This window comes from Fringilla coelebs, assembly GCF_963513975.1.
Source record: "Fringilla coelebs genome assembly, chromosome: Z".
NCBI classification, from domain to species: Eukaryota; Metazoa; Chordata; class Aves; order Passeriformes; family Fringillidae; genus Fringilla; species Fringilla coelebs.
In genome coordinates, this window is record NC_140031.1 from 53,277,510 (window position 1) to 53,304,594 (window position 27,085).

Genomic DNA, 27,085 nt, shown 5'->3' on the forward strand with positions numbered 1-27,085 from the left:
GCTTTATTTATATTTATTTTAAAAACATTTATTTTTGTAAGAGCTTTTAGTAATTTTAACTCTTTTATATATATTAAGCATAACATGTTTAAAATTGGACATAACAAAACATTGTCTAAGAAATGAAATATCAGCAAGATAAGTGCTTGGTACTCCAAATATTACAGAATATTGATTTTGACACCAGCAAGATAAAATAGTATTGAGATATTTAAAAAAATGTCTTTGTTTCTTTGTGAAGCCTGTATGTGCTGCTCAGAGATACAAATATAGGAAGTAATCCCAGTGAAGTCTCTTGAATGTTCTTAGCTGCACATAGAGAGAGAGCCATTTTTAAAGATAATTGCTATGTTCCAGGTTTTAATATCCTGTTCATAAATTAGGCAACATTATTTAATATTTCTTCTTGTTCTTTTCTTGCTTTACACTTTCTTCTTAGCTTTTAATGTATTATTTTCATCATATCTGTTTCATAAAACATGACAACTTCTTTCTGATGGCAGAGTGCAGCTCAATGACAGAATCATCACAATAGGCAGAATTGAATAAAAATAGTGTATGTACATCAAAAATGTTAGCCTGAAATTTAAAAGTAGTTCAGCTTTTAGACAGTTTGTTAAAATATAGTTTTTGTTTGAATAAGGCATGGTAAAATGTAAAAGATTTTAGCAGACAGCATTTGTGTAAAAGAAAGATTTTCAGATTAGGGTCCCTTTAGATGAAAAAGTAATTCACTCTCTATCTGGAAAAGTGAGGTATTCAGTTTCTGATGGAAGAATTTACCATCTGGGTGATTAACACATACTGATGAATTTGGGAGGTTGACACTTTGACACTAATACATTGAAACTTCCATGTATCAATATGATTAAATTTCTAATAATACATGATTTCTAACTGAGCATTCACTTCCAGAAACTTGTTATTTAAGAAAGAGAAGCAGGATTTTCTTGAAAATTATGTTCTGTGGCCCACTGTAATTTCCTGCCACCTTTTGCAGTTCAGTTCCTGATCCGAGGTCCCAGGAAATTTTTTGATATGGTAATTTCTTTCTTCAGATGCCAGAAGTTTTAGCTTTTATATTTTTTCAGATTCTGTGCTGCTTTAGTGTGTAGTTCTGAGCTTTGTATTAAGGGATGGTAAGCTCTCTTCACAGAGTATATAGACAAAACAATTCCTTTTCCAGATCGGGACCAAGGACAACTGACCCCAAGAGCACAAACAGCTGTGTACTGAAGAGAGCAAAACAAGAAGGATGGCACTTCATAAGTTAAAGCTGTAATTGGAGAATTAACTCCAATATGCAAATGGACGAAACTTATAAAAATGAGAGACCTCGTGACCAGTCGTCTATTTTTGACTATTTTGGGTTCATCTTGGGTGCAACCCTGGCCAGGCTCTTGTACTGCCCAAAGGGTATCCATTAAGGCCTTATAGTAAATGCCTTCTTTATTCTCTTTTACTCTGTCTAGCCTCAGTTCTAGGTCAGCCTTCTCAAGGCATTACTTCAGTGAATGACATTTAGTTTACAAAAAAGTTCAGGCTTATGAAGTGTTTCCTAATTTGCTTATTACCCTCAAAGATTTCTCTTTTCTTTTAATTAGGATCAAATTAGTTAATGTTGGAACTTTGAAAAATATAGAACAGTAACATGGATTTCTTAAGTATTGAGGACGGACAAGTATATAACATAGAGTTGCTCATTCAGTCTGTAAGAGGAGCAGACTTCTGTTGGAGGGGGCCTTCAGATCTGATGCATTTGCTGCTGTTTAATTTAAGAATTATATTCATTTAAGAATATAATTTATTTTGAATAAATGTTTGTTCATGGTATTAAGAGGCTTTGCCAAGTACAGAATCTCTGTGTAAAGGACACCAAAGGACAGCCTCAGCCATAACTATACCACAAGTGAAGTGCTTCACAGCTGGCATATTGGAACAGTCCCTCTCTGGAATGCTGCATCCAAAACCACCTGAATGAGGCAGTTCCTCTTCTCACTGCTGTGGCTCTTGTTACTCCCTTTAGCCCTGCTAAATACAGAGTGCACTTTCCTCGTTGTGTCTCCTTTCTGTCATTTCCATTCTGCTTTTTTGAATATAAAGAAAAAAATCTGGAAGTAGTACCTTGAGAATTTTCATTCATGTTTAGAGTCCCTGTGTGTCTTGCAAGCAAATACTGTTTACATTTGTGTCAAAAAGCTGGTTAAAAATCAACTTTCCTTATTTGTAACTGCCATAGTGATTCATACAAAGAAAGCTCAAAATCTGATGCTGCTAATGCTTTGGGGAAGTTTCAGTTGTGTATAAGGCATTAAAGTGTTCTTCATTTGAATTGTACACCCTTAAGTTTCAGTGTCGCTGTGTTCTGAAAACTAATTTCCTTGTAACCTGAGCATCTGAGATCAAGAATTAATATGGGCTGTGTTTTTTTGCTTTTTGTAAATACAATAACATCTTGTGTCTGTATGAGGATCAGAAACCTCCAGTAGGAATTCTGTTAGAGAATCAAGGGGCATTTCTGATCCAAAATCCTCAAGGCTTCATTATAAAATTTACCATCTAATTTAAATGTGCCCTCATAATCATAAATTCTATCATCCTTGGCCACAATGCTCTTCTCTTTTTAATTACTCTTTTGCTTTATGGATTATTTTTAGCTGTGGTAACAAGTTGTGCTTTTTTATTATATAGAGTGTCAGGGAAAACCTGTCTTGAAAAGGTATCATTTAGAGTGTATGATACTAACAAGGCAACCAAAGAGAAAAACATTTTCTTAGTGTATTTGCTTCTGGGCAACTGATAAACTAGTTTCTCATAATCAGTTTTCAAAAATGGCTGTTAGAACATATTGAATGTTCTAACATGAGCTAGATATTAGGACAAAGAGAAATGTTCACCATGTTGACCTGTGTCGGAACCCAGGAAATTCCTCTGGCTGCCGTGGAGGACTCGAGCCCCTGCCCAGAGGGCTCAGAGACCTTGACACAGAGCTCAACACCCCTGTGCCTTTGATTTAGCCCTTGGGAAAAACAACTAACAGCCTTACATGAAGAATTACAAGCCACGACAGTTTAAGTAGAATGATAGTGAATTTATCACAGGGTGGAAAAATAGGTTTTTTGGGGTTTTTAGAATGGGGTTTTTAGAATGGGGGCAAGATAGAGGAATCTGAGCATGTCCAGCCTTTCTCCTTCTCCTTCTTGGCCTCCATCTTCTGCTGTGATGTTGACACTTTTAGATTGGTTTAGAGAAGAAGCTCACTGTCTAACATAGGTGATAGGTATTGGAAAGTAGTTGTAAACATTGTACACATAGTTTTTAGTACAAAAAGATAACACTGCCCCGGGGCAGGGGGCAGGCAGAGTGCCTCGGACTGTCTTGCTGAGTGGACCTCAGCAGGAGAGGAGAAAGAATTTTATAGATAAGTTACAATAAATAACCTTGAGACTGAGAAATGAAGAACCCTGACTCATTCTTCAAGCATCAGGCTGGAAAAGGGACTTTCCAAGGTGTCTCAGGGTTACTCTGACCAGCTAGAGATCCTGAGAGACCTAAGTATGTCTCATTTGTTCATTGGATTTTCTCAGAAGGCTGAGTCATTTCCTTTTTCCCAATGACTGATTTATTGGCTGTTCCTTCCCTGATAGAATCACACAGATGGTGTGATTCTTCTACTGCATTTCTAGGGCTTCTTTTTGAATTGCTTCTTTTTGACTTGCTTTAATTTTTTAAACAGCCTGTTCCTCAAGTCTTTTTGTTCATTACATTGTGGTACAAGTTGAGTAATGTGTGGTCTTTCCCCTAAATCTTGATATTACTTTTTTTTTTTTTTTAACTATCATCTCAGATTGACTTTACTATGTAAAAACATTCTGCTTCTTCTTATATTATTACCATTGCAAAAGTTATTATTTCCTTTGACAGATCAAAATAATTCTGTAGTGTCCCAAGATGACCATGTGTGATTTATTGACTAAGATTTGTACTCTTTTTTCAGTGTCCTCTTTTTCTTCCCTTTTGAAATGTTCAAATCAGATCGATTGCAAAATTAAAATAATTAAGAACATGTGTTTTTCCTTTTAGCTTTTTGCAGACAAAACAAAATAAAACAAAACAAAGCAAAACTATACACAGCAAATACCAAAAAAACCCAAATTAAAATTAAAAAAAAACCAAAAGAAGTTGAATATCAGACGGAAATGGAAATGCTCTGTGTTATAAAGGCTGGGTATCTTAGAATAGGAAGCTAATGGGTGCCTTCAGGAGGCAACGCAGTGTTTCACCAAATCCAAAGTTTTTCTCTGCAGAGCTGCTCTCAATAAGCCAGCCTGTGCTGGTACTTGAGGTTACTCCTCCCCACATGCAGGACCATACACTTGCCTTTGGTGTACCTCGTATGGTTTCTCTCTCTCTTGCTCAGGATGCATTCTGTCTCTTTGTCCAGGTCACTGATAGACAAGCTGAACAGGACTGAGCCCAGTATGAATCCCGGGGGAATGCCACTGACTACAGGCCTCCAGCTGGATTCTACTCCACTGATGACCTCCCTCTGAGCTCTGCAATTCAGCCAGCTCTTGATCCATCTCACTTTCCAGTCATTTAACCCACACTGCCTGAGCTTACCTGCACGGATGCTGTGGGAGACTGCCAAAAGCCTGAAGCCAAGGTAGACAACATCCGCTGCCCTCCCCTCGTCAATCCATCCTGCCGTGCTGTCATTGAAGACCTTCAGATTGGTCAAGCATGTTTTCCCCTTTGTGAGTCCTGATGAAACTGACTACCCTTGATCACTTTGTCTTTCCCATGCTTGGTGGTGACATCCAGAATGACCTCCTACATCACCTTTCCAGGGACGGAGGTGGTGTTCACTGTTTCCTGGTAGTTTCCCGAGTCCTCCTTTCTCTTTTTGAAGATGAGTAGCACTGGCTTTTTTCCATCCATTAGGAAACTCTCCTGCTCTCCATGATTTCTCAAAGATGATGGAGAGTGGCCTAGCAACAACATCTCCCTCAGCACCTGTGGGTGCATCCCATCAGGTACCATGGGTTTATGAGTGTTAAGTCCATCTAACCACTCTCCCTCCCAACTCTCTGTGACCAAGGGCACATTTTCCTTCCCCCAGCCTTCCTCTCTCAGCAGTCTGAGAGGCTCCTGAGGGCCACTAGTGAAGACTGAGGCAAAGAAGGCATTCAATGGTTCTGCCTTCCCTGTGTCTTCCATCACCAGAACACCCATCTGATTCAGCAGTGGCCCCAACTGGAAAAATGCCCACTTATGCTGTGATATCTATCAGATCTTTACATTTTCTCCATTACAATCTACTCCTCAGCACATTTTATGGAAAACTGGAAAAAAAAGAACAAAAAGTATGTTTGGGGTTTTTCCAAGTCCATAAATAGATTGATTAGGCAGTGAAGAGGAAATTGAGCTTTTTTTTTTTTTTCCTTAAAAGGCTTACAGAGAAAAATGCTTGAGAAACTCTTCATTTGACAAACCTTAGAGTAACAACTCTTTCAGAAAGTGCAGTCTGGTAACACTTGATCCATTTCAACTACAGTTATTGCATTAACTATTCAGAAATATGCATCAAAAGATCATTAAATCTTTAGTACCTTATGTTGGGGTTGTTTTTTTTTTTGGTCAGAAAATTAATGCTGAGCTAAAAAATATTGGCTTCCAGACACTAGTTATTCAGTGGTCTTGCACTTACACAAGAACATTAGACTCACTAGATTTTTTAGAGGACTTAGAAATCCTGAACAACATTATTAAATAATACCAACTTTTAAAAGATAAGTGGTACACAGGATAAAGCAAAAGAATAAAAGTGAATAAATGGATCTTCTGTTGACAGAAAATTTATGTGAGTTAAAATAATAATTACTCTTTTGGTATATATCAAGATGAGTTTCTGCCAAAAAAAAAATCCATGGGCTATTTTGCTGTTTTGAAGGGAGGAAGGACTTCAGCTTTTATTACCAGCAGTCTTTGAAGATCTCCTTGCTATGACACTTGTTTTAGAATACATTTCTCATAGACAAATTCATACCTCTAAACTCCAATGTCAAGTTTTCTGGTGCACAGTTTATGAGGCCATTTAATCAAAGATACCTTACGATTTTTTTTCCATAGTGTTTACTACTGCTGAATTTTCTTGAAAATTTTCTCAATGAACCACTGTTTAAAATTCATATGATTCACTGTATAAACATGTAATCACAGTCAGGAATATGCCAAACAACTAGGGAAGTATTCAGGCAGTGTACCCTAATACATTAGAGGAATTTATGACACGTTTATTATATGGTGCTCTTTTTTAATACATATATTGTAACTTAACTCCAAATGGTGCAACCCAATGTTTATAGCCAGATATAAACACTTTGGATCATTTTCACACTTCAAAAACCGACCTCTGTATTTACTATTTCTATATTTATTTAAAAACTTACCATTGTAATACTTTTTACATGAAGCAGGTGGTCTTGTATAAGTGATTGGCCTGACACATAATTTGAATTTAGTAGTCATTAGTTTTCTATCAGCATATAAGAAGGCAAGCTAGTCAAATGGTAAAGGAGGCAGAAGCCCCAGTTTATTTACTGCATCTGAATTGCACATGAAGCTTTTAGCAATGCCTTTCAAACATCTGTTTGTAGCAGTTAATAACCCTTCTGATTTATTTTCAATGGGTAGTTTATGATTATGGTTTGGAAATCTTTGTTCAATAAGTAAGGAAGCGAAGAGCAGGGAACCAACATTTCTTCAAGTGAGAGATCTGCTGGTATATAGTCTCCCAGGTGTGCTGTAAGAGAGGGATACACACAAAAAGAAAAGATGGAGGGAGAGAGAAATGTTGTGATAAATGTCTTGCAGGTAGAGCAGAAGCTGGGAAGAAAATTAATGAGATTTTTATTTATCTTAACAGTGCAAGCATATCCAAGGAAGTTTTCTAATCATTAATTTATCTGCACTGCATAAAATATATATTAAGTAGTGGTTTAGGTGCCAGTTCTCATGTCACATACAGTTATTTTCTAATTAGGCTTGTGATTCTCCCTAACAAAGAATTTTTCATACTCTGACATGAATCTTCCTAACATGCCAAAAAATTAGTACTTTAGGCAGTAGAAAAGTGAGCTTGAGTTTACTCATATTTTCTGCCTGTATTTAGCAAGTAAGAACTTTCTTTGGGAAATGATCTTAAAATATTTAGTTAATTTTAAGATTTTTTTTTCCCTTTTGCAAATGCTAAAAATTAATTTTAAAATATGTAATTGCTTTTATGCAAATTTTGTAACATATAGTATACATCCATCTGACTACAATGTACAGGGCTTTTGAAATTTAAATTGAACATGATGACCTCTGTGGAAAACAAGCATTTCAGGGGTTTATTTAAGTTTTTCATAAGAAATCTGATTTTGTTTTAAAATATAGATACTAATACATAATATACATTATAATGCTTGCATAGAATAAAATTATGATGCTAAAACAAAATATTATACTTTACTAAAATATCTCTGGATCCTTCTTTACAGATGCTCTAAGTAATGAATGAAACTAGGCTTCTACAAAATAATAGCAACAGTTTTTAAATGCATAAAGCAATGAGAAAAAAAAAGTCTTGGGAAAAGATGATGCATTCAGTTTTGCCTCAAAGCAATGTCTTGGAAATAGAGAATTCTGTTGCAGAAATAACTCTGATGATTTATCCATGGCTATGACCTGCAAGTTAGAAAAATCTTTAGATGGCTGCAGAGAGTCTGGCATCTTTGCATCAACTCCAGTGACAATAGAGTGGTAAACAACAGGAGAGATTGATTGCAGAAAGATCTCATTATGCTCAGTGTGCTGCATCTCTTATTTTATATGTGAGTTTTGTTCAATTTTTTCTACAGAGGACAGTTCTGGATATAACTTACAACCACACAGAAACTGAAAAAACACCCAAGCAAACAAACAAACAAACAAGCAAACAAGAATAATTTTACTTGTTGCACCTGAAATGCCCTATTTAATAAATATATTAAAATCCCTGTGGGTTGATTTCCTGTTCAGAAGCCATGAGTGTAATTCATAAATGCATTTGAGTTGGAAAAGAAATAGTTAAGAATGAGATGTCTGTGGCTCTGAAAAGATTTTTAAGAGTAATTTAATACATCCTATTTATTCAATAAGATGTGAAGAAGTCGTGTGAAATAAATGGAGAATTCATTGCAGTTGAAAGAAAAAAAGAAAGTGAAAGGCCAAACCTACCAAATAAATAGTCCAGTATGCTTCTTTCCAGAGGAAAAAAAATATTTTCATTCTTCTATGAGGAGCTGCTTAAATGACCGTGCAGGTTTTCACAATTATTACCTAAAATACCCTGTCCTGTATGTTTGAACCTTTAGCCTTGCTTTTCTGTGTTTAATAATGTTTCTGAAACTACATTTAAATGTTTTAATGAAGCATCTGAATTCATAAGCTGATCCACCACCATACCATGAGATTCCTGTATTACAGAGACAGAATGGCTGAGGTTGGCAGGGACCTCCCAAGATCTCCTGGTCCAAACCCTATGCTCAGGCAGGGTTAGTCTGAGCAAGCTGCTGTTCCCTCCAAGATGCCCTTCTTTTTCTAGAAAAATTTTAAATTAATGCATGGGGATAAAATGGCTACTCCTTTGGGCTAGATAAGTTTGTAATATATTCCACCTCCAGTCATCACTTATGCCAGTTTGCTGGCAGTTAAACTAATGGCTTGGTGGAGAGATCTTCCAGGCTGTTCTACAGAGATTTATGTGGGCCATACTGCACTGGGAAGTTTAAACAGTAAATCTACTACAGAGTGATAATTGAAGAAACAGCAGAAACTGGGAAAATGGGAAAGTAAAAGAACCATGTAGCAGTATACCCAGAGAGGGTAGGAATTCCTCTAGTGAGGAGAAAGCAGAATGAAGAATTATCAAAAATTAACAGCATCATTACTGACCCTGAAGTTTCCCACCTTCCCCTTAATTTCCTTCTACTTGCTACCCAGTTCCTCCCACTCTTCTGGGATTGTAAACAATACTTTGTAATAGTGCATACAAGTGATATGTCTCTCTAACAGAGATATCTATAGCAACCTTAAATTGTAGTAACCTGCATTCAAATTGGCCTATAAAATACCAGTCTAATTCACAGTTTCTATTGTTTTCAGTACATTATTTTATTTATTTGAGTGTGTTTTGAATCTCTGGAAAAGGCCTGCAAAAATTTCCTGAATTAATGAAAATGAAGAAACTTTGTGAGAAAAAGCTGAGACCTACTTAATTATTGCATGTTTAGCATAAGACATTCTTAAAGGACTGCTGGCACTTTGAATAAATTTTGAGTCTTAATGGCATCTTCATGAATAAAAATGTAGAAGCACTGCAGGGAACTTTATCACAGCTTCAAATCAAATTGTTCTTTCGATCCATTTTACCATAGTGGTCACAAAATGCAAGTTTTCTCAGAATCAATTCTGGGTCACTTTTGATTTGATTTTAAGTTAGGAAAATTAATTCTAGGTACCTTTTAAAATGGTTGTTTGTTCCATTTTTGTTATTGCAAAACATGATGAAATGTTTTCTAATTTGCAAATACAATAACACCCTCTCTTCCATAGAACTGATGATAATTAACACTTTCCAAGTGTTTTACTGAGAACACATATATTTAAACTGATAGCACTGTTGATTTTTTCAGCATCTCAGAGGGTAGAGTTCAATTAGATCTTGTAAAAATATTCTTTACTGTGAGAATGGTGAGGCACTGAAACAGGTTATCCAGAGAGTTTGTGGATGCCCTCTCCCTAGAATTGTTTAAGGCGAGGTTCTGTGGGGATTTTGATTAACCAGATCTTATGGAAGATGCCTCTGTCCATGGCACAGGGGTTGGAACTAGATGATTTTTAATATCCCTTCCAACACGAAACAGTCTATCATGACATGATTTGCATTTCTTGATGTTGTACCTATAAATTTTACACTAAATTGAAAACCGTGTCTCACTTGTAATGCTCTGTATTTTTTATGAAAATCTAAAACCTTGATGGCCAGCCTTGAAAGTGAAGTGCACAAGAAGTGGTAGTAACGGGTTTTTGTACCAAATCATAAATCATCCTAGAATAGCCTATGACTACAAAGTTCTTTAGCATTGCCAATGCCAATTATGCATTTATTAAGTCCACATGATATGGAATTTCCATCTTGCCAATACAATTAAACATCCAAACCAAAGCCTCCAGTGCTCTTACAAATGGGGTTTTGTTCACTAGATATCTTCTATGCTTAAAATAGTATTGCAACTAATTTTGTCTCAACTGTTAGTTCCTGAATTATATGGGTGTTTTGCAAATATCCTGCCCAGGTACTATAAGCAGAAGCCATTACTAGACAAGAATGTGCACCATATGATACAAAAGAACATTACCACTACTTTTGTAAGTTGTCATTCTTTAATCCACAGAAATCTGTAAATATTTACAGGCCCTTATCATGCTGGCATGAATTAAATTAATTGCAAACTGATTTATCAAACTGAGAATGCTGTGTCACAAAGTTGAAGGATCCTGGGGAGAAGTCCTGGTACCAAAAGAACTAACTATTCACAGGCATTTTCACATACAAAAAGGAGTTAACAGCTAAGTTAAAATGCTAGTGAACAGAGAATACCAGAAAAAAAGAGATGTAGACATCTACATCAATATTCTAAGCTCTTGGATCTCATTTTAGCTTTTCATTTTTAAATCTGATTTTTTGTTTTCTGTTCATGGCCAATAACATGGAAAATCAGGAAATCTGAGTTCTGTAAATATCAGAACTGCAATTCAGCAGTTAATCTATTCTCATTACAGATTTATTGCATAATTTATTTATTACAAATTCAGACAAATTTAATCTCTGGGAAATTCAACAGTCAAAACATGTATAATCTAGATCACTAGCCAATTTATATCACTAAATTTAGGTCATAAATTAGTAATATCTAAGTGCCAGCACTTCAGATAAATTCCTGCCCTTATGATTTGTTTGGTAAACTCAGTAAATACTATGTAAATTGAAATAATCAATAAGGAATTTTTTTTTATTGTGAGAAAAACTGGATCGTCTTGTAAAACAGATTCTTACATGCAGGTGTTTTGCTGTTATTGCAAATTGAGTTTTCCTTTGCAGTACAAAGACCAAGACCCAGTGTCTCAATGTTTAACTTCTTAGCTCCTCTCAGAATAATCAGTAGTTGCGGAATCTAAGTATTTTGAATATCTAGGCTCAAGGGATTTGTTTTGTACCTTCATTGTTACAGCTAGTAAACACAACTGCTCCAGTCAGTTACTGTGTTAATTTTCTGTGACTAAATTTGTGCAACGTGCATAAGAGCAACTTTTTTTTCAGCAATGTATGTGACTAAATACTTAGGCATGGAGCACAAGAGTTGAGTACTTACCCTAACTTCAGTGAACCCCTCAGAATGTTTTATATGTATGCATTCCAGGAAGTAATGGCAAAATTCTCACTGACTTAAAATCAGAGTGAGCCTGCAAAGTGTGTTGCTATACTGAATTTCATACCTATGCAGTGGGTAGAACATATGTGGTAAATATATTCCAGCAGCCATAAATATTTTATATTGTGTGCTAGAAGAAAGATAGAGAAGTACTTTCTTTTTCTCTTGTTTTATTTTGCTTTGAAAACACTTCTATCTGCTGCTATCCATCTCTTAGTGTACTGTTAGGCAGAAGGTCAAAAGGAGCAATGATCTAGGAGAAAAACTGTGAAACAAGAAGACTTGAGTTTGCTTGATTTCAAAATTATCAAGAATTTTGCTAATTGATTTTTTCTAAGACGTGCTGGATTTCTGAGCTTACAGAAGAGTATTTAACAGGTGTAGCATGAAAAGTAGTTATGATTCTGCCTTTGAGGATAATGCAGAAAAAGATGTCCTTCTATAGTAATTACTGACATAAACTGCAATGTTATTACATGTAGATTGTAGGGTGCAGCTTTACTTGAACATGAGAAAAATCTGTGTTTTAACATATTTATTTTATTGTACCTTTCGTCATGAAGTTTTAATCACTGGTTGTGGCACTCCTTCCCTTGAGCAGTTGTCTTCCAAACTGTGCTTCTGTTTCATAGATGTGAGAAAAGAGTAAGAACACTGTCAGATGGATAGTGCAATACTAAGGCATTTTGACTGCATTTCACCTGTGTTTCAGTGACAGCAGACCATGCTCATTTGGTACTAGGCTCAGCTGTAGCAAAGACGACTTGACTTACTGCACAGAAAGTGCAGTTAGAAACAGACTTGGAAATCATGTGACCTCAGCAGCTGTATTAGTTTCAGAGGCCTGACCCAAACAGAAATTTCAGCAAGACATTTAGAATGAGAATACAAACATTCTATATGTTTATATTTGTTTATCTTTATAAATAAATAAAGATAAATGTTTATCTTTTAAAAATTCCAGCAGAAAGAAACCCTTGAAGGTTAGAAGGACCAAATGGTGGCCTATTGCAGGGCAGAGAACTCAGTAAAACTCAAAAAAATTGAAATCAAGTACATATAATCAAAAAACCAGCAGGACTTGTTGCCACGTGGTCTCTAAGAAGCTTAACCAAACACCCTGAAGTATCAAATTTCTTCACACCACAAGCAGTGAAATGAAACACTTGAAAGAACACTGGTGATCTTATACCATTCATCTTTCTCATTAATTTAGACTGCAGGGAAACAACTGAGCAAGGAACTAAGCCTAGACATAATTGCTGCTGCTCCTGGCTGCTGTTGTGAAGTCCTTATGAAGACAAGGAATCAATAGGACCTACTGTAGGACTTTCAGTCTCCAACTGACTCTTGCAAAAAAAGGGGCAATTAACATCCATTATCTTCTAATAAAAAATATCTCCTTTTCTCTTAATCTAGTATTGTTGAAGAGTGATCTCCCAGGCTCTGTTTTGTATGTAACTGATACCTGTGATTTACTGTTAGTTTTCAGACTCCTTAGGGCTGGGGCTTTCTTAACCATATTAGGAATGTGCTCAAATGAGCCCAGGCATACAGGAATTTTATGTCCTAGCCCTTCAAACTATTTTTAACATTGCAAAGTTGTCAGTATCAAATTGATGAATGACTGCTTATGCCTGATGGCAGAGGATAACATTTGAAGTATAGGGCCACTATGTAAGGTGTCACTTCGTTCAGATGAAAAATCCTACACTATCAAGAAAATTGTCACTATTTTCATGAGAATAAAAATGCTTGTAGCAACTTTGGCAGCTCTTCAGGTCTCAAAGGCTGGCTGGTATGATATGCCTTTCACAAATAATATATTTTTCCATATTCAAGAAGATCATTGAGCCTTTGAGAGAAGGTAGATTGAGGATTTTAGCATCTCTTTCCACATCTGATATTTTCTACCTCTATCCAACTTATGTATAAGTAACGTTGTACTTATTTTCTCTCACAGTTTATAGTATGTAAAATAACAGAGATAGTTATTTACATAAATAACAGTTTTTATGTTATTTACATAAATAACAGGTTTTTTAGACAGGACTGAACAACTATGAGACACAGTGAGTAGGATTATGGGTCTTAATTTCTCATCTGAGGCATTAAAAAATAATTTTGCTAAATTATGCACAAACCTCTATCATTCTGATGTTAATCTACAGTCTTTGTTATAGGAGTTTAATTTTTCAATCTTATTTCACATTTTAAAAATTAGAGTGAAAAAGAACGTGTGAAATCTTTGTGGTTTTAAACAAGCAGGTAGATGCCATGACCTCAGTCTGCCCCCTTAAAACTGCTTTTGGCCACTAGAATCTCAAAATCTTTTTGACTTTACAGCACCAAAGAATTAGCTGCCTACCTCTTGAGCAAGGTTTTTTGAGCACTATAAAATAGGTATTTCCCATGCCTGTCTCAAGCTCACAGACTATTAATCTTTCTCTCTGAATGTCTGCTGTGTTGAGCTTTGGAAAGCCACAATGGGAATAAGTACTGAGCCCAACAGCCTTTCTGCTAAATAGATTATATGGATCATAGGAGATAGGTTAAAAATATTGCCTTGCTCACAGATGCTTGAATGAACTACTGTCTCTCAGGAATGTATCTTATCCATGACTACAAGAAGACTTTCTGTGATATGCTTATGCATGATATAATTTAATATTCATGAATACATTAATGGTGAGTGCACTTGTCTGTCTGGGTTTACTATAATTCCTAGTTTAAAAAATATATGAGTAATCCAAAGCTTAGGTGTGTAGGTTTCATTTTTTTTCTTACATTATGATGCTCACATTTATTCTTTAAGCACTATATTAGGACAGGACTCCATAAATCAGACCTGAAAACTGTTCTTGCTTCAGAGCATATACCTGAAAAGAAAGCGAAAAACTGGTTGTGTACCAAAAGACTTTTCCTAGAATTTAGTCTTGCAGCATCCCAATTCTACATTACAGCTGAATAAACTTAATTAACCTAAAGGTAAACTGCTTAATTAAGCCTCCTTGAAATTTAAACTTTCATAATTGCTGTTCTGTGTCCATTTTACATATAAAATCATTACTTTATATAAAAATATTTGAAAATACCTAATTTTCAAGTATTTTATAAAGCAGGTAGAAAACTGAGGCCTCTAAAAGAATGAATAGCAATGTCTCTTCTACGTGAGTCTTATTCCAACTGATGATGACAAGTACTCATCCGAAGGAATTTTTTCCTTTCAAAAGATGTGGTGCTTCCTACAGTAAATCTCAAAGTAAATCAAGTTTGGTTCCTTTGAGAAAAATATTTACTTCTTGAGGTGTATTAGGGTTTTGTGGGGAGCCATAGTTCAGATACCTGTTCTTCATTAACAATTAGCCTATCTTTCCAAAGATGAATTTTGTAGACAGCCTCACCTCTCCATAGATGTTTGCAAGACCAGGTATTCTCTGATGTCCAGAGAAAATGTCCTTTTTTAGTGTAGAGGTATGATTTAACAAACCACAGCACCTACAGGACATAAGATAATGCAGCTTTCACACAGATATCACCAGATATATCAGATTTTCTTCACAAACATTTGATTTTTTTACGCTATTGAGTAGCTATTTTTCAGTTTTCATCTAATAATACGCCTCAGTAAAACAAACATATGCTGATTTTGTACAGGTTTGCTACTAGAAGGCTACATTTTTATGATAAGCAAAAGGTTATCTCCAAAGGCTATATCAGATAGTCAGAAATGCAAGACTTAGAAAAGCAAAATACAAAAGGTAATTACAACACGGTAAATGTTGAGGTGGTATTTACAGATTAGACAAAAAACCTCCAGTGACTAAATTGCATTCTGTGGCCTGCAGGTAGTGAGATCTCAAGCTGCTTGTTCAAATTCATCCCTAGCTACCCTATCCTGTAGAAAATTTTTCTTTTAATACTCACAAGATTCTACAAAAATTGCTAGTGTTCTCTTCTTTTATTACCATAATGAAGGAAAATATAATATTCAAGTGAAGGAATTTATTGCTAATCATTTGTTAAAATTCAACATACATTATTGTAAAATAATTCTCCTTTTGAAGTTTTCGAGCAAAATCTCCTTGTAATCACAGTTGATTTTTCCCTTTTTATTAGAATCCATACAGACATTTTTTCTAGCTGTTCAAGGATTAAATGTCCTGAGAGTAACAGATGCTCAAAGTGATCAGGGGAGGTGTATCACTGTTCCCTGGTGGGAAAAGCCCTCTCTCAGCTGGAGGAGCACAGCCTCGTGCAGCACCATGGCACCTTGCATAGTCTGCAGACTACAAGGAAATGCTGAGGTCTTTCACAGAAATACTTGTTCTGAAAGCAGCTGTATGATCAGATCTGCTCTACTTTTAAATAGGAACAAGACCTACGAGGAATTCACAGGAAAATCATCTCTGAAGGTGCACTTCCACCAGAGGCTTCTGAACTATCTTCCCTTGGATTTTTCCTTGGAGTTAGCCAAACTTGAGGGAAAGCAGCTAAACTTTGAGGCATTTAAGTACCACAGTTTACAGAGCTGCAGTTATTATATTAGCTGCACAGCACAGCTAATATACTTCCTAAAATATTTGTAATAAATATTTATGAGCTTCCTCTTTGACATTTGGATTGCCTTGGAAAAAAATTCTAAATTAATCTATATTCACTCTACCAAATGTTATAAAATTTAAAACTATGTTAGTTACAATTAGCAGGATATCCAAATATAATTTTGAATTTCAACATCTATCAGATTCCTTTGCAAATGCAGTTGCAAAACATTCATAAAGCAAATTTCTAAAGGCTTCCTTTCAACAGCAATTCATAAGATAAACTGAATGGCTACTTCTGGCTGACCCAAATCAATCTATGCAAATAGCATAATCTAGCCCAAGAAATGGGCAACTGAATCTTCATCTGTCTCACTTCAGACCCTAGAACTGGATTTAAAATACGATTTGCTACAGATGTGACATACTTGTGTATATAGCAGGAGTCAGACCAGGCATGTACTAACATTATGAAAAAACAAGTATCAAAATTCTTTCTAAACTAGTTTTCAAAGCAAGATATTTCTTACTGAGTAAATTTATGAACACTAACAGTTAAATTATGACTCTTTAGATATGAGACCATTGGAGAAGTTCTCTATTGCATAATTTTTAAAAATGAATCAATTTTGACAGCTGTGACAGCACTGCTGTGCTGAAAAGTTGGAAGAGGAAGCGCAAATATCTGAGATGGTTTTGAAACAAAACAGATATATAAAGATTTAATAGAAATTAGAAGAGATCAAAACTCTCAAAAATGTGTGCACAGAAGGGGCAGCCTCTGGCTGGAGGTTTTCTGGTGGTGGATTTGTTTGTTTTATCATACATCTTGCTGTCTGTTTATTCCATCTTTCTATCCTGCAGGTTTCCAATTCATGAAATTGAAATACATACTTCTACATAGTTTTGTTAAATGGCTTTGCATAGTCCTTAGACCTATGGAAGTGCTAGATATCTGCTATCTTTTTGTCCATAGATCTACAAATCATATCAGAATAGATACACTTTCTTTTTACATGACAGAGCTTTATAAATAACATTCAAGAATACTCTTTCAATAAGTATTCATATCACAAGACTTATGAGGACTTTAGTTGAAAGCAAAGTTACATTTGCTATCCTAGGGGACCTAAGAAAGACCTACACACCTAAGTCTATTCTGAATAAGTAATACACAGTGATGTATTACATGTTTTATTCTCCAGACCTCTCAAATGTACAAGCTCTTCTTTTTACTCTCTGTAAAGAAGTACCAGCAATGTATATGGATATTTCAACTATTTTTGTTTGAAAGCTGTCATTTTGCCCTTCAGCAATTTGTGTTGAAAACCAAACCATGGTGGAGAAATTTTACCTGGTTTTATGACTACCAATCCACTGGATAATAAGATTTACACTAGTTTCAGCAAAAGTTCTAATAAAGAGTCTACTTTTGTCTACTTCTCAGAACAAGCCATCTTTTTGAATTCATTTGTTTTAAGCATGTTAGTTTGTTTCAGAGAGTTAATCTGAAGCTTTATGCAACCTATAGACTAGTTTTGAAAGTACAGTTTTCAGCTTTGGGCTTGTCACTACTGTGCTATACTGTGTGAAAAACCTATATATAAAAAGTCAAGATTTAAAATTTTACATTATTCAGAGGAAGACTATAATTTGCTTTTCATGCATAAAAATGGGTGTGGCATAATTATTGGACAGCTGTTTTATTCTAGCTAAATATTCTGTCTGAAGGTAATCTCTCATTTGGATTGTTTTAAATACACATATTAAGTTTTCCAATATAAAAACTTTGTTTAAAAAAAAAAGAAGGTTTGAAGCTTGAAGTTATACAGCTTATTATAAGATCTTTCTATCCCTTTATTACATTTTTACAAACGTTCTGGTTAAAAAGAAAATACGTGTATACATACAATCCACAGACAACGTGAAACCATGGAACTGCTAATTTCAGTGTTGTCTGCTAACTTTTATTCAAGAATCCCATTAGCTTTTTTTGTATTGACAGAGGAGACTTGCACCATAGGTTATGGTACTGCTGAAAGAATATTTACATTCACTGTACTTTTCCTCATCAACAGTGTGAACAGTTAGCCACGGGTCACACAAAGGCATGGAGATGCAAAAGGACAAGACTGATCATAGGTAAATTCATGTGAACATCAGCTTGCAGCTCATTAGAGAAACTTAATGGGATTTATCAAGAGACAGTGCCAGCAAAGTGCATTAGGATTCATACACAATGCTAAGTGAAAACTGCTGAGTAAAAGTTAGGCATGATTTCCTACATGGCAATTAAAAGAGATAGTGACTATGTTCTGGATTTTCAAAGTCTCTATTTTTTTTTTCACTTTTTTTTTTTTTTTTTTTTTTTGCTGTGAGGATTATGAAAATTTGACTTTGAAAGCCTTCCTTGTACTTTTAAGATCTCCTGTAACTTCCTTATATTATTTTTGTCCTACCTCCTATCTACAAACTGAGAAAATTTGTTTTTGTAGGGGAAAGCCCAGAAAAATCCTTCTGTGATGTGATATGATAAAAAGATATTTGCTTCATTGATATATTTTCCAAATTAATGATTAGTGAGATTTATTATCCTTGTGTAATGGGTACATGCTGTTATATTTTTCCCTGCTACTGCTATTATGTTAAATGCATATTTCAGTCAGAAAGAGAAAGGAGTGTGTGCCGTAATTTAAAGTTGTTTTAATTGCATTATATTGTTTTGCAAGGCTCTTTGCTACCTGTTGCATCCTGAAAAATGGGATTCATCTTGTTTTAACTAATTCTATCTTACAGTATGATACTTAACAAAGACAATGTAGTTGTCTAAAATATCTCCTAAAATATGAACTGTATCTTGGGGATTTATTTTTTTGGCTGGTTTCTGGCAGGTTTAGTGTGGGAGGGAGCTGGTAGGATTTTATTATTTGTTTGAGTTTGTTTGCTTGTCTTTTGTTTGTTCATTTGTTTGCTTGCTTTCCTGTTCTGAGGGCAGGGATAGATAATCAACCCATTTGATCTAATATTTTTGTCTGGACTTTAAAAGGAGAGGTAAATTGAATGATAAATTGAGTGATAAATCCACAAACTCTAAGGTAGCATGCTATTAATTTTAGGCAGCAAAGAACATTGAGAAAAAATAAGATCTCTTACCAAACAAAATTCTCCCATGCAGCAGTGCCTGAGAATGGCTCTAAAGCATGGGAGTTAACTGGACTGAAAACAGTGGCAAGTTTTTACAAATTTTTAAATTATTATTTTTTCATAAGACAACACACATATATTTTGAATACTGAAACTGCCTACATGAATTTACAAAATTTAACACAATGAGCATAGGTCCCCATTACTAATTTTTAACAAAGTCTAACATAGGGATAAGTCAAAATTGAGTAATTTCTATTACCATCTTTTACAATCACTGAGGAGTACCTACATGACCTGGTTTTAATTTCCTTAGCTCAAAGGTGTTTGTTCTTCACTCAGTCAAACACATCTTCTCTTACAAGACAGCACCACCCAATCCAAACATTGGTGACAATCTTGAAATTCATTTCATCTTCTTCATTTTCAAAGTTACATTCAACACCACAAATACAGATTTAGACTATTTCTACCTACTAGAATAATAGGGTCAATAGACTTATCTCTGTGTCTGCTCCCTTGCATCTTTTTCTAGCACAGCACAAGAACATAAAACAGCTGGGCACAGACACATAACTAAGCAGCCATCCACTTAATATCTAGCCTCATTCTTTCCTCTCTGTGCAGACTAAACCCTAAACATTTTTAAAATGCTCATTTGAACTGACTTAACCTTAGAAATAAAGCGGCATCCAAAGTCCACATAAAATTTATGTGATTATGGCTTAAACAATTCTCCCTTTCAAATGTTCTGAAGCTCTCATGATTAAATCAGAATCAATGATTCTTCAGATGTTAATCTTATAAATCAGATTTATATGTGGACGGATCTAAACACTGACTATTTATAAAGAGCTATTTATTGAACTCGCATTTGAGGCAGGAAGTTATATCAGAACAATCCTTCAACTTCATCAACAATAAACCTTTCTCAAACTTTTAATGGAATTCTGACTGTCATTATGATAGAGCACCAATATATTGGCTAAAGAAATAATCTGAAATACAATTGTCAGAAGGTAAATAAGATTATTTTTATCAAGCATTCTAGGTCTCAGTGTTTTGACATTTAATACTTCAAAATTAGAACTGTCAGTTGTGTTAATCATTTTGGAAGTAGCTCATCCTGCCATATAAAGCTTTTAAAATTAATTCCTAATGCTCTTAAAAAAGACTGATCCTTATATATTAAAATATGTTTGCATTAAAATTGTTTTGATTAATTGTTTTGATGAATTCAAAGGTCTATTTGTTCCTACTCCAAGCCCAGAAAAGACTCTTTTTTTGAACAGGTTACACAAAGACAACATCAACCACACCATTTCCCTTTAGCAGTCATCCTCTATTGCCTCTGCCTCAGCTATCATGTGTACCAAATAGTATGTTTCATGTTTCATACCCTGATGATCATTTATTTACATCATAGGAGCATTTGAGTATGCTGGGGTAGCTATAAATGTGAAGAAAAATACAGTCTCTTTCTTTAAAAACAACTCTTAAAAACCGAAATATCTCATATAGGCAACAGCTTCAACAGCAGCAGGAATTATAAAGACAATACATATAAAAAAGTAAATAAATGAGGAAACTAAAGCATCAGTATATTAGCCAGCTTCACTGCATAGTTGCTTAGTTCTCCTTTTCCATGCTAAACCTCTGTACAGATTATATTCTCAGTCACATCTTATATTAGTTGATAAATTCCTGGAGCCCCAAGATGGTGTTTATCACCAGAGATAAGAAAGTACATGATCTGATGACCTGCCTTCTGCATGAATTTAGGAATAAGGTTTATAGCATTTTCTTTTCAGAATCCTTTACTGTTATCAGGCATTTTTGACAACCTGTTGCATTTTTTTATCCTGCTTGTATAAAGAACATATATTTGCTAGCAGTGTACAAACACAAATGGTTCTTACCATACATAGAGTTCCAGTAAAACCAGCAAAATTTTTCTTATTTCATATGATTGTCAAAAATACTACCACAGATGTTGAACTATCTTGAAATACAAATAGTAATAGTTTGCCAGTTTTTCTCAACATCAGTGATTAAAAAAATAATACTGTAATGAAAAGTGATCTCAAGTGATGGAGATAGTATTTCATAACAGTAGGAAACAACAGTTTCTTTCTGCTCAGATGTCCTAATTAAAGGACAATAATTTTAATACACAGAATCAGGGTCTCAGATGGAAAGATTTTTCTGTCTTTGCAAAGAACCAACAGAAAAGTGCAGAGTAGAGAACAGGAGAGAGAATCAGCCTAATTTACTTCAACAAAGACCTCCAGACAGAGTCACTGATTTCAAATTCACCTAAGTATCAAAAAATATAAAGGTAGACTCAGAGCAGATGAAGGAGTCTCAGGATCCTCAGGAGTCTCAGAGTCCTCTTCTTCAATTCTGAGTTACAATCCATTAAATACTAACTTTTCCAAAGAAGCCAAATATGGACTTTTCAACATGTACAAGTATTTCTAAAATAAGTGACTCCAATATTTTAGTATCAATTGAAGATGTAATCCCTCATGCTACAACTAGATTATTTTAAAAACCCTGTATATCTGTTTATCTTTCCTTCTATTTGGATGGCATATGGATAGATGCTTTTTGCTTATCATAACTTTTTTGTACTTGCACTGCAAAACAGAAAATACAGCAAACTCTCCCACGTGCACTGACAGGCCAAAATTAATATTAAAAGAATAAAATGAAATAACCACACTGAGACTTAGAAATTCTGAAATGAGTTGGTTTTGAATATTCAGATGTTTTCTGTACCCTTAAGTTATGGAAAACAGACAATTTGCCTGTAGTTCACCCATTATCTCTCTCAACTAATAATTAGTTAACTATTCAAATGAAAATATGTGGAAAAATATGAAAGAAAATACTGTCCTAATAAAATTGGTAAATGCTCAAATTTGAAATTTGATGCTGCAAAAAAGTGGTAGAAGAAGAGGTTTCAGAGATGCATTTTCTTCCCTGAAAATTGTAATGGTAATATGATGATGCAACATCTTCATCATCATCATTATTATTATTACTAGTAGCATTAGTATAAGTATTATTAGTATTATTAGTATTATTATTTTTAATTGTATTATTAGACAGATTTTTCAGATCTTTGAAGGGCCAGTCTATAAACAGTCATTGTTCCTGCTGCAATTCTTATGTCAGAAGAGGGGAGTGCAATCTTTAATTAGGGAATAGGCCAGACAATTAACAACACCAGCTTTCCATAATGGGCTGTACAAATTTGGAATGTTAAGTTTCTGTTATTTGAGAGAGCCTTAATCAAAAGGTATGCTTTGTTTGCAGTGTGAAGAAGGTAAATTATCTGAATGAGTAGAAGATGAATGTTTAATTTTCATGTTACTTCTACTGGTTTATTTTTATTGAAGTACATGACAGTTATAATTAGACTTAGAATTAAAATTAGAATTAAAATTAAAGTTGAAATTAAAAATTACTCAGTTAAAAATAACTTTTTTCTAGCTGTTTTTTCATTGAACTGTTATTTAAAATAAACCACTTCTAGTATTAGGAGAATAAGTATTAACTTGCAGTTATAAATTAATTTTAATAAATTTGGTGGTGTTCTTATATTTTCTCCTGCCCAAAAACTAAAAAAGATTTTTCCTTCATTTAATAGAAAAAGAGAAGGAAAGATGGAGAAAATTTTACTTTGTCTGAGAAAGTAATTTCAGGTTTTTCCCCTTATTTCCTCAGAGGATTTCTGGGAGGTCTAATGATGAATTAAAGTGCTCCTCATTCCTTATAAATAATTCCCCCAGAACTGTTTAGGTTGTCCAGATGGGAGGATCTATTCTACATATAACCATGCATACATATTCAGTTCTGGCATCTCTATTAAAGCTAGTAAGAACCAACTGGCTAAATACTAACTCATGAAGCGGTTGTAGCATTTCATGCATAAAAATATTCAGCAGTTAATTATAGTTGGCTAATTAACAGAGGCCGAAAAAACAAGTTAAAACCTTTCTTTTTTTCTCAATTTTTGTGATACTGCCATTTCACTGTTTTTTCAGTCTGGCTAGTTCACTATTATAAAAAGGCCACTCCACACACTTCAAACATTTAAAAGGTATGTATACTAAAGAAGCATAGGGAGTATAAAATCAATTCTGATTTTCCAAGAATCTGCTTGAATCAAATATTTGGTTTAGGGATATAAGAATATGGGCATAAGCAGGGAGAGATAAACAAAAATTGTTGTAAGACTACTAATACTACTCCTATATCAGCTTCCACCTGGTGTCTCCTAAGAATATAGATTATTCAGGGATGCTGCTTATACTGGGGACTAATATTGGGGATTAAGGTCTGTCATTTCAGGCATTGATCAAAATTATTCATTCTTTAAATTATGCCATAAAAGTATTTTTACATTGTAAAACTATTTTTTTACAGTTCAGTGCAGTGGAAGCTAGATATTAAGTCGTCTTATTCTTCCCACTCCTTTGTGACCTTCATTAGTAGAGCATGAAATAATGCTGGTTTTTAAATTAGCATGTCCTGAGCTATGATACTGTGGCACAGTGATGAGGACATAGCTTTCAAAATTTTTCTAACTGCCTCAGAGGACCTTTTGTCACCAAATGGATCTCAGGACCATTAATTTGAATAATTCTTCTTTCTAATATCAAATACCACTGTCATGGCAAAGTACAAAAACCAATAATCAAAAGAAAAGCCTACCTCCAAAAAAAACCCCTTTTTTACACGTTTGAAACTGTTTCTAGTAAAGGTTATGAATTTCTTTTTTCAGTTAGAGCAGTGATATGTTGAAAGAGGTATTACTTCTTCCTACCTAATACATTCCACAGAACATGCAGGTATCTTTGTGATTTATCATCTTTAGTGCTGCAACATGAAGTTACAGCTCAGCTAGCATGACAGGAAAAACAGAGGGGTAAACTGATAAGGCCAAACAGAACTGTTCAAAGTTTCTTTATTATTTGGAGGCAAACTGAGAATATCCAGTGGCATTTGCTTGGCTGTATTTCAGGGTAATGTTGGGGGGTTTTTTGTTGTTGTTTTTTAGTTGTTTGGTTGGTTTGGTTTTGGTTTATGTTTTTTTGGTTTGGTTTGGTTTGGTTTGGTTTGGTTTGGTTTGGTTTGGTTTAGGGGGTTTTTTGTTTGGCTTGGTTTGTTTTGTTGTTTTTTTTTTTTAATTATTATTATTGTTGACCTAATTCTGGCTTTAAATTTTTGGGGTGCTTGAGCATCAGTAATTTGTGTTACTATCTCTGGTGTCATGTGATGAGAGGGCTAAGACTTATCCCATATGACTGTTATTTGGCTTAAGCCTAAATCTACTTAAAATCAATTATAAATAAAACTTATTAAGGTTATTTGGGGCAGAGCAGACCTGAGGCTAAAAGCATTGTAAAAACCCACTCATTTTGTCATAGCTTATTTTTTATATATTTTATGCTGCTTTATTTTACTGTACAAGGCTCATAAAGACCACGAACTAAGAGTATTTAGCTACAGAAAAGCACTTGTGTTATCATGGCATTAATGCATTTTAAGATAAGTGTATACAGCATTAGGGAAGCAGATGCTAACAAAATAGCTAATTTGACAAGTCATTAACAGTAAGAAACTATTAAGTATTCTTCACAGTTCTGTTAGGTACCTTGTGTCAATAATTAAACATCTAACAGTCACTAATGCTGCATTATTGCTTACAAATGTCGTAAGTTTTATATAATTGCAATTGCTGAGTGGATTCAATTTTACCAGTTTGACAGTTTACAAGCTTTCTAAAAGTGTTACTAACGAGGACTTTACAGCTGAAACTCTGGTTTATCATTTCCCTTGTTGTATCATTCAGCACAACTATACTTTGTCGTTAAACCAAATATTCTTTTCCAGTTATTCATTCAGTGCTTTGCTGGCAAAGGAATAATTTCTGTCACAACTGCAAAAAGTTTGATTGCTGTGCAATATTACAGCAATCTGTCCAGGTTCTGCACAGATACTTCAAATTCTGTCAAGCCTGCATTACTCTGGGAAATAAACCTTTCTTCTGAAGGTAAATCTTCAGTACTCTTGAAACAAGTGGTTGATGTGTTTATTTAAAGGTGTTTTTCAAGCTCTGAGAAGTTAACATTCATGTAGTCTGAAATACTAACTAAGCATTATGACACTGAAATCCTGCAAACCTGAACAGATGTCTGTAAAGTGGAACATACAGTGAAAATTTACATTCCCAAAGTACATAAATGTCAGCTAACTGAAAAGCTATAAAATAGGCCACTGGTTATATTGAGTCAATCTAGATTTCTCTTATTCTAGTTTTCCATACAAGACTGTTCAGCATTAAGATGAATCTTCTACACAGTACAAGCTTATGAGTAAGTTTTGTTCTAGTTACTTGCTATCCTGCTCTGTTACTAATTAGAAATAAAATAATTTTACACAAGCAAAGTCTATTTTGCCCGTGGCAGCAATTCATAAGCAATCTTGGGTCAATATCTTGACCCAAAAGTCTTTTCATTGTATTTGCTAAGTTTGTCCTGCAGGGGAAAGGGAGTTAAAGAGCAGCTTGGTAAGCACCTGAAAACCAGCTGAGTTCAATGCCCCATTCATGTCAAAACTCGTGGGCCAATTTTTCCATTTGCAAAAACAGATAAAAGTGTTTGTTTGCCAATGAACCTCCGAGACCAATGCCTACTTTTTGGTATTGCTGTCTTTGTTAAAGATTGAAAAAATTCAGTAAACTCTCTACTGCCTCAAGGAGGAAATTATAAATTGCTTCCTTTTGTTTGTTCTTAATGGCATTCCTGAGATGATTTTGTTAAATCTTGCTTCCTTTTTAGCTCTAATTAAGATTAAGTAATGAGCAATGGCTAAAGTGGTGCGGCCCAGGAGTTCTAGAAAAAATTGGGTTTGCCCTTTTCCATTGTTTTTGAGGTCAGATTTTCATCTATACAAAGGTATTCTAATATTTCCCTAATGAGTGAGGAAATTCTGAATTGTCTGATTTATGCTGTGGGTCAAGTGCAGAGTGATTTTTAACTGCTCTGTTTATCTTAGTGACAGAAATTACACCAAGACTGGTTTACCTCCTAGTAAAGCCTGAGCCACTTATTCTGCTTGTAATTCAACTGCCTGGCTGAAAAATTGAGAAAACCTTCACTGTTTCTAGAGATATGTATTAGTTACATGTGATGAGGTGTAAACTAAACAACTTTATGGATACAATTTATGACAGTGACCATATAGACTAGCAGTGAGCAGTGAATTGGCAATCATTTGCTGTAAGGAAGGTTCTGACCATCCTGTGTGATCTGTAGATGGTTTTAGAACCAGATTAATCTAATATGCCGCCTTCACAGAGTAAACTGGCATGCAGATTTTTGCAGAAGCATTGAGTGTGTAAAGGAGGATTTGAAACCTCTCAGTCTGAGCCCCATCATCCGGCATTTTTGAAGGAGCTGCACTCATTCATTGTGTATGGATTATTCTGAGCTATGGAACAAGAAGTAAATTTTTGGTAAACATGACTTCATTAATCATAATGAAATCCTCCATCTTTTCTTCTAATTTGAGAAGGACTGCTCTTCTAGACTTTTAAGAATATTATGAATTTCATAAAATAAGATTTAAACAGATGAATCACAAGGACCCAGGCATTTCCATGTTACATTTTGCTTTTAGAGGGTTTATTAGAATTTAAAAAAAAATTACTTAGTTTTATTTCTTAAAATCAGATTGTATATTATGCAGTATTATCTCTTTGGTTCCATGTTGTAGCGAAAAAAGATAACTTTAATTTGCTTACAATTAAGTGAAAAAAGGAAATTAAAGCAAATGTTTTTTCTTGCATGTGGAAAGAAAATAAAC